This window comes from Anomaloglossus baeobatrachus, chromosome 9, assembly GCF_048569485.1.
Source record: "Anomaloglossus baeobatrachus isolate aAnoBae1 chromosome 9, aAnoBae1.hap1, whole genome shotgun sequence".
Taxonomy (NCBI): Eukaryota; Metazoa; Chordata; class Amphibia; order Anura; family Aromobatidae; genus Anomaloglossus; species Anomaloglossus baeobatrachus.
The window spans coordinates 31,087,406-31,104,368 of NC_134361.1; positions in this window are offsets into that span (position 1 = coordinate 31,087,406).

Genomic DNA, 16,963 nt, shown 5'->3' on the forward strand with positions numbered 1-16,963 from the left:
TCAGACGTCTGGATGGCGTGACTTTTATTCCAGGATACGCCAGGTCGCGGTCGGGTGAGACGGCCGTGGATTCGGCAGGGTTGGGGCGCAGTTGGTGGGGGGGGCGGCTGCGGACACGGCAGCGCCGAGTGGGTTTGTGTTTTGACAAGGTATGGGGTTTACTGCAGTGGTGTATACGGTTGTGGAGAGTGCGCATGCACCGCCGGCGGCATGGACTGGATCGGTGGTTAGTAGGCGCAGGTGCGGCAGGCAGAGTGAGGGCGCATGAGGCGGCAGGGGAGCATTTTCGGGCAGAGGCGGCAAGGGCTGTGACAGAGTGGGTGGTGAGGAGCGAAGAGGGGGATGAGGTGGTGCATTGGGCTGACAGTGGTCAAGTGTGAGAGTTATGGGTGCTTCAAAGGCCCGCTGGGGGGGGGCTCAGTTGCTGGAGGATGTGAGGGATAAGATTTGAATGGGGGAACGTGTAGCAATAGTTTCGCTGCTCCCCCTGGAACAGTTTCACCTGGATTAGGTTAAGCCAAGTGATTCCAGGAAGGATAAGTAGAGGGAGGGGAGCGCCGGTGGAGGCTCACCCCTCGTACATTTGCAACGTGGCTGCGGGCATTTGCGTTTTTGGCAAGGGTATCGGGGGAAGGAATTGGGTAATTGGTTCGGCATGGTTCGGTTATATGGATCCATTTGGGGTGGCTTGTTTAGGTCATATGGCGGTTTAGTCTGGCTTCAGTACGCCGTGTAATTTCAGCAAGGGAAGGTGTTGCGTGCCAGTATGCGGTAGGAGCATACGGGCACATCCTTATGGCTGCAGTGGATGGCGGCTCCTAGTCAGCCCCCCCCCTTTTGGGGGGTAGTTGGCTGTTCGGGGCGTGGAACCCCGGCGACACGGTCGATGAGGGTTTTTTGGGGGGAATAGAATGATGGGTGGTGCAGATTTGGCGCGGACGGTTGTCTTAAGCATACGTGTTGGGTTGTGGTAAGGAACATAGTAATTCTGCGTCTTTCTATTTATATTGGTGGATCTTTGCCTCCTTATTGGAAGTTTGTGCTGGGCTAGGGGACACCTGGTGGTTGTCAGTGGAAAGAGGGGTCAGGACGTGGCTTTGGGCAGGATGGGTGGGCCATTCGGGGCCCACCTTGTCATGATTGGGTTTCTCTGTTGGTGGGTAGTGCCGGAAATGAGCTGTATATAGATGTATATATTTCGGCTTGTTCAAAACGTATCTTATCTGGAGGAGTCATCGGTGTATGCCTGCTTGGCTCCAGAATTGTCGGCGGTTTATTATGTGTCGTTGGACAGAGGGTGGGATTTGGTAAAGGCGGTGAGCCGTGGAGCATTGATGGCAAAGGTGGATTTGGAGGCGGCATTTAGGTTGTTACTGGTCCACCCTGCTAGCTAGCAGTTCTGGTGCTGCGGTGGGGAGGGGAGTTATTATTATGCTGATCGGTGGGGGCTAATGGGTTTTGTCCCATTTTATGTTCCGTTGGGGGCGGTTATTTCTTTGTGGAGTGGTTTGTGCGTGGTGTGTCCCAGCTTACACCTCTTATTCATTATAGGTTGATTCTCTTTACATCGGGTTGGCGGGTTGATGATTCGTTGAGGTTGTTTGTTTCATTGCAGATGATGGTGGATACTCTTTTGGGCCTGTTGGCGCAGGCGAAGACTGAGGGTCCAACGCCAGTGATACAGTTTGTGGGGGATAAAGTTTGATGTTATGGTCAGAGAGGTAGGATTCGTGGGTAATGGTGTGGTCCTATGGGCTGCGATAGAGGCAGTTAGGTCAGCTAAGACGGTGCGGTTTCAGGCGGTGCAGTCTTTGCAGGGGCGGTCGAACCACGGGTGCAGAGTTACGCCGCTGGGGGGCGTGTCTGCTGGACGCTGGCGATGGCTGCGCCAAGGGTGCAGCCATCGGATCATTTGTGTGTGGTCACGAAGGAGATCAATGACGATCTGATGGTGTAGGAGGTTTTTTCTTACGGCGATTTAGTGGCCGCGGATTGTGGCTGGGTAAGGTGGTGCCTGATGGAACGTAGCTGCGGTACTCGGATGCAGCGGGTCCAGTTGGTTTTCTGGTTGGGCATTGTGGGGTAGCGCTTCCAACCGGTGGTAGTAGTCGGGTTGGGGAGGTTGGCAGTTTTTCCAAGAGGAAGGTGTGCTGTCATTCTGACTATCAGTTGGTGGAGAATTCGATTAATAGTTGGTTTGCTAATCCTGGGGCCAAGGGTGGCGTACTTGCGACAGTTGGTTTCGCAATTGTATGCGTTTAAAAAAAAAAAAAAAAAAAGGTATGCGTGGCGCAACCAGTACTGGGGTTCGCCAAGGGAATAGCAGCTGCTTTGTTTCCTTCCAGTTCTGCAGGTCTCGGGAGTTGAGGCCGCGTAACAGACGAGGTGGGCACGGTGTGTCCTGAGGGCTTGTGGAGTCTGGTGTGGCTGTGTTGGGGAGCGGCTCGGTGCCCAGTGACTGAGGTTATTTGGGGCTGATATCCAGAAGTGTGGGTGGCGCGGATAACGTTGTTTGGGACAATGTGTGAGGAAGGCCCGGTGGAGTATTTGGTGGGGGCGTTGGCAGTGGTGATTAACGGTTTTCAGGCTGCTAGGCCGGCGTCAGCAGTGGAGCAGAGGGTGGCGGCTGTGGCTGTCTTGTTGAGGATTAGATGTGGAGAGATGTTTTCGCAGGATCTTAGTGCGCGGCAGGCCTTGAAGGGTTTGGTCGTAAGGGTGTGAGGCAGCGGGATACAAGGGTCCGTCTCCGTTGTTTTGTGGCAGCGTTTGGTGAGTGGTTTGTGGTGGCTATGTTCATCTGAGCACGAGCAGGTTTTGTTTCCCTTGTCCAAAACGGTTTGTGTTAGCCTTTTGGGAGGCTTTGAGATTGTGGGGTTGGTCAGCCCATCTACGGTTAGGAGCGGAGGTTGGATGTTGGAGGATGTGTCCGAGGTGGTGCAGTGGGTTGAGCGCCGGCTTTGTCGCTCACCGAATCAGATTAGGCGGGTGGTGAAGGTTGGTGTTGTTATACGCGGTCCCGGGTGCGGAATTTATGTTGTGAGGACGCCCAGGATCATTCTTGTGTCGCGTTTGTTAAGGTACCATTTTGTGGCAGCGCTGCAGACTGGATTGCAGGTGGCGGGGGTGGGCGCCCGGAATACTACGGGTCGTCTTCCTTCTGGATTGGGCTTCCACGGAGGCCCCTCGGTGGGCTCAGAAAAGGGGTGGTGAGAAGTATTGGGAGGTGGGAGTCCTCTTGTTTCGGTGTTACGTTGGCCTCAGTTGTTATCGGGTTAAGGCCAATGGGGGCGTTTGAGTCTTTTGGGAGTGGAATGGGTTGGCGTAACAGGTTGGTGTTATCTGTGGGTTTATAACCTCTGGGTTTTGTGGTGAGGGTGTGCCTCATTTGGATATTTGGGCATTCGTTGGTTCTCGGGGCCTCGACGGTCTGAGGCTCGCCCAAATTTTGCCAGTGGGGTCTGGACGGGTCGATGGTACTGGTCCAGTGAGTGGGAGGCAGCGATTAGGTATCTCGAGAAGTTATTTATGAATGTTTTAAAAAAAAAAAAAAAAAAAAAAATTGTTGGTTTGTTGCATTGTGGAAGACATACCCGGGCTTAATCGTGGGGTAGTTTTTGATAGTGTGACCGGTTTGGAATGGCGTGTGGCTTGTGCGGTAGGCAGTATCAATCGAGCCTTTATTGGGGGGCGGCGCCTAAAGTTGGTGGCGCTGAACTGGTGGTTTTGGTGATGCGATGGGGGTGCATCTTAACGTTCTTGGTGCTGTTTGTGGACGCTGGGATTGCGTGGAGGTGTGGTACAAGCTTTTGGTGTGTGGCGGGTCCAGGCCACGTAAGGAGTCACGTGCCCTGTCCTGTGGCGGGGGGTAGGTCTGGTCCAGAGGCGGTTGAAGGCAATGGTAACTGGACAGAGAGACACCATCTTGGTATGGTGGCTCCAGGTTCCGGGATGTTGCAGGCACGGGGTTCTGCAAAGTTGGAGGGTTAATCCGTAGGTGATTAATACCTCATCTCTGGGTCGGTGTGTTGCGGCCAGGGATGCTGGGGTGAGAAGTGGTTCCTGGACTGGGCCTACTCAGGGTTGTATATTTACTGTATTGGTTACTGTGTTACCTATTGTTATTTGTTGGGGTCGCCCGTTGGACGGCGCCCCCTTGTGTTAGTATGTAAATAATAGGTAATAAAGGCTGCTGTGGCCAATTTTAAACCAAGTCACATGCAGTTCGTGTATTATTTACAGATGGTATTGGTGGGTAACACACATACAGCACGACTGGAGAATCCTTCCTCAATGGTCAAGAAAGCCATGGAACCCATAGGGTGGAGGGGCGACATGACTAGAGGGAAGGGAAGGAGTGATGGGGTTAATGGAAACAGGAATGGTTTGTTTATAAGGCAGAATAAAAGGGATTGGTGGGTAGGAGGAGTTCCCTGGAGGAAGAGGTGGGACAGTTGAGGGGTGTAAGTAAAGGACTTTGACTTACCCCCTCTCTCTTGACTTCCGGATATGGAACGATCTGACTGGAGAGGTTCCTATAAGGTGTCAGGACATCACCTTCTATTTCTCCATGGAGGAGTGGGAGTATTTAGAAGGACACAAAGATCTGTACAAGGACGTCATAATGGAGGTTCCCCAGCCCCTCACATCACCAGACTTCCGGATATGGAACGATCCGGACGTGCGACAGGATGGCTGCTACCCGGGACCAGCGGATTCATCATGGCAGTGCACGGGCCCCTGGCAGCGCGGTCCCACGCCTTGGCTGCTGGGGGTTAACCCGTTGGCACTTTCCCCTCGCTCCCCTGTCAGCTGCGGGCGGCGTCCCCCCTCCCTCATATCTCAGGTACTTGCCGTGTGCGGGGGGAGCGAGGAGGAGATGTGAGAGCCCCTTCGGGGACCCTCTGCGGTAGGACGTGGGCAGGGCAGTACTCAGCTGCTGCTCCGGCCGCGGGAGGAATCTCCGTCCGGGTCGCGGCAGCCGGGAGGGGGGCGTGGCTTGTCTGCGGCCTATTTCCGGTCCGAGACGCGGCCTGGATTGCTGGATGCGGCGGCTCCCGGACGGGGAGAGCGCCCGGCGGTGACAGAGGCCAGCTTTACCCCTCGCGGACGGTGGGGGGGGGCCGCGGAGCTGCAGCCAGTGGTGGGTCCGGCACCAGGGCAGGCGGGCCTGGGGCGACGGGTGCCCAGGAGGCGTCGGTGAGTGGGGGTGACGGCAGGGGCCCTGCGGTTTCTGCTTGGTCACCCAGATCAGGTTGCAGCTCCCGGCAGCGGCGGTCTCCCCCAGGAGGGGGAGGGCCCAGCGGACAGAGGCTTTCATGGGGCCCAGGAGGGCTGGATGCGGCGGCTCCTGGCCAGGAGAGCGCCCGGCGAGGACGGAGGCCAGCGTTACCCCCCCTTCCCCCATGGGTGGAGGAGGGGTGGCCGGGGGGCTGCAGCCAGCAAGGGGTCCGGCACCAGGGCAGGCGAGCCTGGTGCGACGGATGCCCGGGAGGCGTCGGTACGTGGGGGTGACGGCGGGGACCCTGCGGTCCCCGCCTGGTCACCCAGAGCAGGCGTGCAGCTCCCGGCAGCGGCGGTCTCCCCCAGGGGGGCGAGGACCCGGCGGACGGATGCCTTCTGGGCCCAGGTGGGCAGGAGGCTGGCGGCTCTGGATGGGAGTCTGCTGGCAGCGGGTCGGGCCACAGGTACCCCCTGTCCTTGCAGGCAGCAGGGGGGGGTCGGGCCAGAAGATGAGGCCCGCGGTGGCAGCCCGTGGGTCGGGACGGTTTCCGGGGTTGTCGCCGCGGGACAGAAGATGGAGCTTGGAGGATGGTGCCCACGCGGCGTACCAGGAGGACGGCCGTGGTGGTGGCAGCGCTTCGGCGGCGTCTGCATTACATGAGCCAGAGGCGGTCGGCTCCAGCGAGGAGGAGGAGGAAGCAGCGACGGAAGAATCAGACGTCTGGATGGCGTGACTTTTATTCCAGGATACGCCAGGTCGCGGTCGGGTGAGACGGCCGTGGATTCGGCAGGGTTGGGGCGCAGTTGGTGGGGGGGCGGCTGCGGACACGGCAGCGCCGAGTGGGTTTGTGTTTTGACAAGGTATGGGGTTTACTGCAGTGGTGTATACGGTTGTGGAGAGTGCGCATGCACCGCCGGCGGCATGGACTGGATCGGTGGTTAGTAGGCGCAGGTGCGGCAGGCAGAGTGAGGGCGCATGAGGCAGCAGGGGAGCATTTTCGGGCAGAGGCGGCAAGGGCTGTGACAGAGTGGGTGGTGAGGAGCGAAGAGGGGGATGAGGTGGTGCATTGGGCTGACAGTGGTCAAGTGTGAGAGTTATGGGTGCTTCAAAGGCCCGCTGGGGGGGGGGGCTCAGTTGCTGGAGGATGTGAGGGATAAGATTTGAATGGGGGAACGTGTAGCAATAGTTTCGCTGCTCCCCCTGGAACAGTTTCACCTGGATTAGGTTAAGCCAAGTGATTCCAGGAAGGATAAGTAGAGGGAGGGGAGCGCCGGTGGAGGCTCACCCCTCGTACATTTGCAACGTGGCTGCGGGCATTTGCGTTTTTGGCAAGGGTATCGGGGGAAGGAATTGGGTAATTGGTTCGGCATGGTTCGGTTATATGGATCCATTTGGGGTGGCTTGTTAGGTCATATGGCGGTTTAGTCTGGCTTCAGTACGCCGAGTAATTTCAGCAAGGGAAGGTGTTGCGTGCCAGTATGCGGTAGGAGCATAAGGGCACATCCTTATGGCTGCAGTGGATGGCGGCTCATAGTCAGCCCCCCCCCTTTTGGGGGGTAGTTGGCTGTTCGGGGCGTGGAACCCCGGCGACACGGTCGATGAGGGTTTTTTGGGGGGAATAGAATGATGGGTGGTGCAGATTTGGCGCGGACGGTTGTCTTAAGCATACGTGTTGGGTTGTGGTAAGGAACATAGTAATTCTGCGTCTTTCTATTTATATTGGTGGATCTTTGCCTCCTTATTGGAAGTTTGTGCTGGGCTAGGGGACACCTGGTGGTTGTCAGTGGAAAGAGGGGTCAGGACGTGGCTTTGGGCAGGATGGGTGGGCCATTCGGGGCCCACCTTGTCATGATTGGGTTTCTCTGTTGGTGGGTAGTGCCGGAAATGAGCTGTATATAGATGTATATATTTCGGCTTGTTCAAAACGTATCTTATCTGGAGGAGTCATCGGTGTATGCCTGCTTGGCTCCAGAATTGTCGGCGGTTTATTATGTGTCGTTGGACAGAGGGTGGGATTTGGTAAAGGCGGTGAGCCGTGGAGCATTGATGGCAAAGGTGGATTTGGAGGCGGCATTTAGGTTGTTACTGGTCCACCCTGCTAGCTAGCAGTTCTGGTGCTGCGGTGGGGAGGGGAGTTATTATTATGCTGATCGGTGGGGGCTAATGGGTTTTGTCCCATTTTATGTTCCGTTGGGGGCGGTTATTTCTTTGTGGAGTGGTTTGTGCGTGGTGTGTCCCAGCTTACACCTCTTATTCATTATAGGTTGATTCTCTTTACATCGGGTTGGCGGGTTGATGATTCGTTGAGGTTGTTTGTTTCATTGCAGATGATGGTGGATACTCTTTTGGGCCTGTTGGCGCAGGCGAAGACTGAGGGTCCAACGCCAGTGATACAGTTTGTGGGGGATAAAGTTTGATGTTATGGTCAGAGAGGTAGGATTCGTGGGTAATGGTGTGGTCCTATGGGCTGCGATAGAGGCAGTTAGGTCAGCTAAGACGGTGCGGTTTCAGGCGGTGCAGTCTTTGCAGGGGCGGTCGAACCACGGGTGCAGAGTTACGCCGCTGGGGGGCGTGTCTGCTGGACGCTGGCGATGGCTGCGCCAAGGGTGCAGCCATCGGATCATTTGTGTGTGGTCACGAAGGAGATCAATGACGATCTGATGGTGTAGGAGGTTTTTTCTTACGGCGATTTAGTGGCCGCGGATTGTGGCTGGGTAAGGTGGTGCCTGATGGAACGTAGCTGCGGTACTCGGATGCAGCGGGTCCAGTTGGTTTTCTGGTTGGGCATTGTGGGGTAGCGCTTCCAACCGGTGGTAGTAGTCGGGTTGGGGAGGTTGGCAGTTTTTCCAAGAGGAAGGTGTGCTGTCATTCTGACTATCAGTTGGTGGAGAATTCGATTAATAGTTGGTTTGCTAATCCTGGGGCCAAGGGTGGCGTACTTGCGACAGTTGGTTTCGCAATTGTATGCGTTTAAAAAAAAAAAAAAAAAAATGGTATGCGTGGCGCAACCAGTACTGGGGTTCGCCAAGGGAATAGCAGCTGCTTTGTTTCCTTCCAGTTCTGCAGGTCTCGGGAGTTGAGGCCGCGTAACAGACGAGGTGGGCACGGTGTGTCCTGAGGGCTTGTGGAGTCTGGTGTGGCTGTGTTGGGGAGCGGCTCGGTGCCCAGTGACTGAGGTTATTTGGGGCTGATATCCAGAAGTGTGGGTGGCGCGGATAACGTTGTTTGGGACAATGTGTGAGGAAGGCCCGGTGGAGTATTTGGTGGGGGCGTTGGCAGTGGTGATTAACGGTTTTCAGGCTGCTAGGCCGGCGTCAGCAGTGGAGCAGAGGGTGGCGGCTGTGGCTGTCTTGTTGAGGATTAGATGTGGAGAGATGTTTTCGCAGGATCTTAGTGCGCGGCAGGCCTTGAAGGGTTTGGTCGTAAGGGTGTGAGGTCCGTCTCCGTTGTTTTGTGGCAGCGTTTGGTGAGTGGTTTGTGGTGGCTATGTTCATCTGAGCACGAGCAGGTTTTGTTTCCCTTGTCCAAAACGGTTTGTGTTAGCCTTTTGGGAGGCTTTGAGATTGTGGGGTTGGTCAGCCCATCTACGGTTAGGAGCGGAGGTTGGATGTTGGAGGATGTGTCCGAGGTGGTGCAGTGGGTTGAGCGCCGGCTTTGTCGCTCACCGAATCAGATTAGGCGGGTGGTGAAGGTTGGTGTTGTTATACGCGGTCCCGGGTGCGGAATTTATGTTGTGAGGACGCCCAGGATCATTATTGTGTCGCGTTTGTTAAGGTACCATTTTGTGGCAGCGCTGCAGACTGGATTGCAGGTGGCGGGGGTGGGCGCCCGGAATACTACGGGTCGTCTTCCTTCTGGATTGGGCTTCCACGGAGGCCCCTCGGTGGGCTCAGAAAAGGGGTGGTGAGAAGTATTGGGAGGTGGGAGTCCTCTTGTTTCGGTGTTACGTTGGCCTCAGTTGTTATCGGGTTAAGGCCAATGGGGGCGTTTGAGTCTTTTGGGAGTGGAATGGGTTGGCGTAACAGGTTGGTGTTATCTGTGGGTTTATAACCTCTGGGTTTTGTGGTGAGGGTGTGCCTCATTTGGATATTTGGGCATTCGTTGGTTCTCGGGGCCTCGACGGTCTGAGGCTCGCCCAAATTTTGCCAGTGGGGTCTGGACGGGTCGATGGTACTGGTCCAGTGAGTGGGAGGCAGCGATTAGGTATCTCGAGAAGTTATTTATGAATGTTTTAAAAAAAAAAAAAAAAAAATTGTTGGTTTGTTGCATTGTGGAAGACATACCCGGGCTTAATCGTGGGGTAGTTTTTGATAGTGTGACCGGTTTGGAATGGCGTGTGGCTTGTGCGGTAGGCAGTATCAATCGAGCCTTTATTGGGGGGCGGCGCCTAAAGTTGGTGGCGCTGAACTGGTGGTTTTGGTGATGCGATGGGGGTGCATCTTAACGTTCTTGGTGCTGTTTGTGGACGCTGGGATTGCGTGGAGGTGTGGTACAAGCTTTTGGTGTGTGGCGGGTCCAGGCCACGTAAGGAGTCACGTGCCCTGTCCTGTGGCGGGGGGTAGGTCTGGTCCAGAGGCGGTTGAAGGCAATGGTAACTGGACAGAGAGACACCATCTTGGTATGGTGGCTCCAGGTTCCGGGATGTTGCAGGCACGGGGTTCTGCAAAGTTGGAGGGTTAATCCGTAGGTGATTAATACCTCATCTCTGGGTCGGTGTGTTGCGGCCAGGGATGCTGGGGTGAGAAGTGGTTCCTGGACTGGGCCTACTCAGGGTTGTATATTTACTGTATTGGTTACTGTGTTTACCTATTGTTATTTGTTGGGGTCGCCCGTTGGACGGCTCCCCCTTGTGTTAGTATGTAAATAATAGGTAATAAAGGCTGCTGTGGCCAATTTTAAACCAAGTCACATGCAGTTCGTGTATTATTTACAGATGGTATTGGTGGGTAACACACATACAGCACGACTGGAGAATCCTTCCTCAATGGTCAAGAAAGCCATGGAACCCATAGGGTGGAGGGGCGACATGACTAGAGGGAAGGGAAGGAGTGATGGGGTTAATGGAAACAGGAATGGTTTGTTTATAAGGCAGAATAAAAGGGATTGGTGGGTAGGAGGAGTTCCCTGGAGGAAGAGGTGGGACAGTTGAGGGGTGTAAGTAAAGGACTTTGACTTACCCCCTCTCTCTTGACTTCCGGATATGGAACGATCCCCGCCCACCCTCCCTTGTGTTTAATACCGAGGGGAATTTTGTCTGGGTTGTTTCTTTGTCACAGCAGCGGGGGGTAGGTCTGGTCCAGAGGCGGTTGAAGGCAATGGTAACTGGACAGAGATACACCATCTTGGTATGGTGGCTCCAGGTTCCGGGATGTTGCAGGCACGGGGTTCTGCAAAGTTGGAGGGTTAATCCGTAGGTGATTAATACCTCATCTCTGGGTCGGTGTGTTGCGGCCAGGGATGCTGGGGTGAGAAGTGGTTCCTGGACTGGGCCTACTCAGGGTTGTATATTTACTGTATTGGTTACTGTGTTACCTATTGTTATTTGTTGGGGTCGCCCGTTGGACGGCGCCCCCTTGTGTTAGTATGTAAATAATAGGTAATAAAGGCTGCTGTGGCCAATTTTAAACCAAGTCACATGCAGTTCGTGTATTATTTACAGATGGTATTGGTGGGTAACACACATACAGCACGACTGGAGAATCCTTCCTCAATGGTCATGCGCAGCCTGCTCAATACTCCACGGATCGCATTTTTGGGATTTGTTTGCATAAATTGCAGTGAATCAATAATTGGCTGGCATGAGGTAATGAGTAAACCCGTACAAACATGACATGTTAGTGAATGAGTCAACGTCAGCAGGTCTTCTGAGGTGTTACACATCTCCAGTCACTGCTTCTAGAAGGGCGGACATGGATGGACAACACCATGATCTCATATATATATTGTGATGAGGCCACTAAGTTCCTACCCAACTGCGCAAAACATGAGGTTTTCACATCATAACTGCCGATATGGCCATGGATTTTAGGGAATACTCTGGGGGGGCGGTATTTTAAGAAAAACTTTCTACCACAGCTCTTTCTATTCGTTCTTAAGACCCATTTGACCGGTTTATTTGACCCTCTGACTAAGCTTCACCTCCGTCAAATTGGGTACAACATTGCCACATCTAGAAGGTGGAGAACTCCTTCACGGGCAAGGAATTAATGACTGTATAATAGCAGCCACATGTCCTCCACATGGGACCAGAGAAGGTCGAGAAGGTCCCAGTACAATGGATGATCACGTAGGATGAAGCAAAGCGGGGACTTGTTCTAAAGGTGCCCATGTAATATTGGAAGGGGATATACGGACAAATCCAGAAGATATCCAATGGAGATGATGGTTATGAACAAAACAGCAGTTTTAGTAATCTACGAGTTTCAGAGTTGAACAAACTCCTTCATCAGGAAAAAATGCAATCCATACCATCTACAACATATTGTGACGCCCTATCGTGCGCCTTTTGTCAGTTTCTAGCTATACCAAAGGTGCCTATGTGATAGACCCCATAACGTTACAGCTTCATGGACAAGCAGTTGCAGCATCACATCACCAAACACAATGCCGAGCCGTACATCACCAAGCACAATGTTGAGCCGTACATCACCAAACACAAGGCTGAGCCGTACATCACCAAACACAAGGCTGAGCCGTACATCACAAAACACAAGGCTGAGCCGTACATCACCAAACACAAGGCTGAGCCGTACATTACCAAACACAAGGCTGAGCCGTACATCACCAAACACAAGGCTGAGCCGTACATCACCAAACACAAGGCTGAGCCGTACATCACCAAACACAAGGCTGAGCCGTACATCACCAAACACAAGGCTGAGCCGTACATCACCAAACACAAGGCTGAGCCGTACATCACCAAACACAAGGCTGAGCCGTACATCACCAAGCACAATGCCGAGCCGTACATCACCAAGCACAATGCTGAGCTGTACATCACCTAGCACAATGCCGAGCCGTACATCACCTAGCACAATGCCGAGCCGTACATCACCAAGCACAATGCCGAGCCGTATATCACCAAGCACAATGCCGAGCCATACATCACCAAGCACAATGCCAAGCTGTACATCACCAAGCACAATGCCGAGCCGTATATCACCAAGCACAATGCCGAGCTGTACATCACCAAGCACAATACTGAGCCATACATCACCAAGCACAATGCCGAACCATAAATTGCCAAGCACAATGCCGAGTCATACATCACCAAGCACAATGCCGAGCCGTACATTGCCAAGCACAATGTTGAGAATTAGATGGAGCAGTGTAAAGCCACCACCACTGGACTCTGGAGGAGACATTTTCTGTGCAGTGATCGATGACGCTGCCCCATCTGCAACTGATGGATGAGTCTGGATTTGGTGAGTGACCGAAAAATATTACCCCCTGACTGCATTGTGTTCACTGTACAGTTTGGTGGAGGAAGGATAATGCTCTGGGCTGTTATCAGGGGTCGACCACAGTCTCTTAGTTCCAGTGAAGGGAAATCTTAATACTTCAACCCAAGACATTTCGTACAATTGTATCTTCCAGCTTGGTGGGAATAGAGTAGGGAAAGCACATTTCTTTTTTTTTTTTAAATTCTTTTATTTATAAAGTGGAAACCTTTAAAGGGAACCTGTCATCAGAAATTTAGCTATAAAGCTAAAAGTTCCCCCCTCTGCAGCTCCTGGGCTGCATTCTAGGAAGCTTCCTATAGAATATCTCCCGGATCCGTGCTTTTCTTAACCAAGAATCTGCAAAAACATTAGTGCATGCCCTCATCATCTCCCGCCTCGACTACTGCAACCTCCTGCTCTCTGGCCTCCCTTCCAACACTCTTGCACCCCTCCAATCTATCCTAAACTCTGCAGCCCGCTTAATCCACCTCTCCCCTCGCTACTCCCCAGCCTCGCCACTCTGCCAATCCCTTCACTGGCTTCCCATCGCCCAACGACTCCAGTTCAAAACATTAACCATGACATACAAAGCCATGCACAACCTGTCTCCTCCCTACATCTGTGACCTAGTCTCCCGGTACCTACCTGCACGCAACCTTAGATCCTCACAAGATCTCCTTCTCTGCTCCTCTCTTATCTCCTCTTCCCACAATCGTGTACAAGATTTCTCCCGTGCATCCCCCATACTCTGGAACGCTCTACCTCAGCACATCAGACTCTCCACGACCGTGGAAAGCTTCAAGAGGAACCTCAAGACCCACCTCTTCCAACAAGCCTACAACCTACAATAGCCTTCAGCCCAGTAGACCACTGCGCAACCAGCTCTGTCCTTACCTATTGTACCATCACCCATTCCCTGTAGACTGTGAGCCCTCGCGGGCAGGGTCCTCTCTCCTCCTATACCAGTCTGTCTTGTACTGTTAATGATTGTTGTACGTATACCCTCTTTCACTTGTAAAGCGCCATGGAATAAATGGCGCTATAATAATAAATAATAATAATAATAATATAGTTTTTGTGGCCCCTTTTATTCCAAAATAAATACTTTACAAACTTGTACCTTTTCGTATGCAAATTTCTTAAATCTTCCATGGGGGCGGGCTGCCTGATGTACGTTGCTGTCCTCCTGCCGATTTACGCCGCCCCCGAACGCTTAATTTCAAACCTCAGGACGCCGCCCCTGGGCGCCCGTGGTCCCGCGCATGCGCTGTGCTACTGTAGCGGTGCCGTGCACTGTGTGCACGTGTGACCGCTAGTGACACTTTGCGCGGGCACGAGGTTATGGGCGGCGCTGTGAGTGTCATCAGCAAGTGCCGCCCATAACCTCGTGACCGCACTTTCCCCTCTTCATCCAGCGTTCTGCGCAAACGCTCGCTGGCCAGATGACCAGACGTCACCTCCTTCCCATCCTGCTCAGCAGCAGGAAATAGATGGGAGGAGCGGACGGAGCAATCGGTGCCCGCGCAAAAGCGTCACCAGCGGTCACACGTGCACGCAGTGCACGGCACCGCTACAGTAGCACAGCGCATGCGCGGGGCCACGGGCGCCCAGGGGCGGCGTCCTGAGGTTTGAAATTCAGCGTTCGGGGGCGGCGTAAATCGGCAGGAGGACAGCAACGTACATCAGGCAGCCCGCCCCCATGGAAGATTTAAGAAATTTGCATACGAAAAGGTACAAGTTTGTAAAGTGTTTATTTTGGAATAAAAGGGGCCACAAAAACTATAGGAAGCTTCCTAGAATGCAGCCCAGGAGCTGCAGAGGGGGGAACTTTTAGCTTTATAGCTAAATTTCTGATGACAGGTTCACTTTAACAGTACATCAAATGGACCTTTGTAAGATACATTCCATACATCAAAAATAGAAAACAAGGCACATTTTACAATTTTTACATCTTGACAGAATAAGTTCCCGCAAATGCCCCTTTCCAGTTGCATAGACAATCAGGGTTCCATCTTGTTTTTTCATAGAATAAAATTCACATTTAACAGGTAACATAAGTAACTCACCAAGAATAGTAAGAAGCGAAAGAGAGAAAAACCAGAGAGAAAGCAAAAGAAATAAAGCATAAGAAATAGAAAAGAATAAAGAACTAGAGAAAAGGGGGAGGGACAGGGAGGTGGGGGTAAGGGGGAGGGTGGGGTCGAGAGGTGGGGGGGGACTCGCCTATGTATTGCCTTTTGTATTTCCTTCAGCCTCTTCAGCGCCGCCCAACAGAACACCATAGTCTTCCGAGTGCTGGAAGTCCATCCACTCCCTCCACGTGGCCCAAAATTTCTCATATGAATCGTGTAATGATGAGGTTAGATCCTCCATGTACATGAGGTCATTGACCTTATTGATCCATTGAACCAACGTGGGAGGTGCCGTGCTCCTCCATCTCTCAGGGATGCACACCCTCGCCACCATGATGAGGAATTTCCTCAAAGATTTTTTATTTGTTTTTTCAGAAGTCCCGCAGTGATATAACAGGGCGGCAGCAGGTCCCAATTCCTCCTCCCCACCAGTTACCCTTGAAATTACATCAGCTACTCCCCTCCAGAAGGGCCGGATCGCCTCACATTCCCAGAACACATGTAGAATGTTGCCCTCTGCCGTGCCACACCGCCAGCATATGGGATAAGGCACCTTTCTGTTCCCCATGACTGTGCCCAGTGCACAAGCTCCATTTACACATCGTTTCGGGAGTTTGTTGGACAAGAACATGACCGGCCACAAGGAACTTGTCCTCTACCCCATCCGACTACGTTCGGACGTATTAGTACAGAGATTACGAGTCCAGCCCTCTTGACTCTTGCTTCTTTCCCTTCAGTGTAAATCCATGATGGGTTACTGCTGTGACCAGGCAAATACATGTGACATCATCAACCAAGGCCTTTTAAGGCCAACTCAGACAGGTATGTGCTGACTGAGTACTTGGTAAGCTTTTAATTCAGTTACTACGTGTACTCCGGGAGTTTGCAAACCATTTCTCTAAGCTGGTTAATAATCATCTCTGCAGTAGACTCCGGATTGTTCATCATCTATTTGCTTTTACGTCTTGGCTCAGACCTGTAGTTATCTATTTATTTGTTGTAAGCACAAAGAACTATTCTACAATGCTGCTGCCACAGTGTATAACTATCTCTGAGAGTAAGAATTCAGTTGCTTGTTCATCATTACTGACCTGCAGTTCACCATTTGTTTGTTGAATTTTTGTAGCAAACTCTTCACTGGTGGTGTCCACACTACAATGCAGTTGCAACCATCTGTAATTATTTTTGCAATCAAGTATCCAGTTTGCTGTTGATCATTTCTTTTTGAGAAAGTGTCTGAGGACATGAAATAATTATCGCTGCTCTTTGCACATCATCTTATATCCATCTTATCTAAATTAAAGGATTTAATGGATGAAGGTAATCATAGTAAATGCCATGTCTATAGCTCTATGTGAATGATTGCTCATCACTTCTGCCTGCAGTTAAACATTTGTTTGCTAATTATCTACATCTCTGCCATTTACCATCTATTTGCTGATGGGATACAACTTTGCCATTAACCATTTCTTTGCTGCAAGTTCTTGATTGTATATGCATCTATAAGGGGTACTTTGCACGCTGCGACATCGCTAGCCGATGCTAGCGATGCCGAGCGCGATAGTACCCGCCCCCGTTGCACATGGGATATCTTGTGATAGCTGCCGTAGCGAACATTATCGCTATGGCAGCTTCACATGCACTCACCTACCCTGCGACGTCGCTCTGCCCGGCAACCCGCCTCCTTCCTAAGGGGGTGGGTCATGCGGCATCACAGCGACGTCACATGGCAGGCGGCCAATAGAAGCGGAGGGGCGTAGATGAGCAGGACGTAAACATCCCGCCCACCTCCTTCCTTCCTCATTGCAGCCGGGACGTAGGTAAGGAGATGTTCCTCGCTTCTGCGGCTTCATACACAGCGATTTGTGCTGCCGCAGGAACGAGGAACAACATCGTACCTGTCGCTGCAGCGAAATTATGGAAATGACCGACACTACACAGATCACCGATTTTCGACGCTTTTGCGATAGTTTATCGGTGCTTCTAGGCTTTACACGTTGCGACGTCATAACCGGCGCCGGATGTGCGTCACTTTCGATTTGACCCCGACGAGATCGCAGTAGCGATGTCGCAACGTGCAAAGTACCCCTATGGAATACTAATGGTTCATAGGCACTGTGGAATAAAATACTAGCCTTTCCTAGAGCACTGGCAAGCCATGGTGTTCA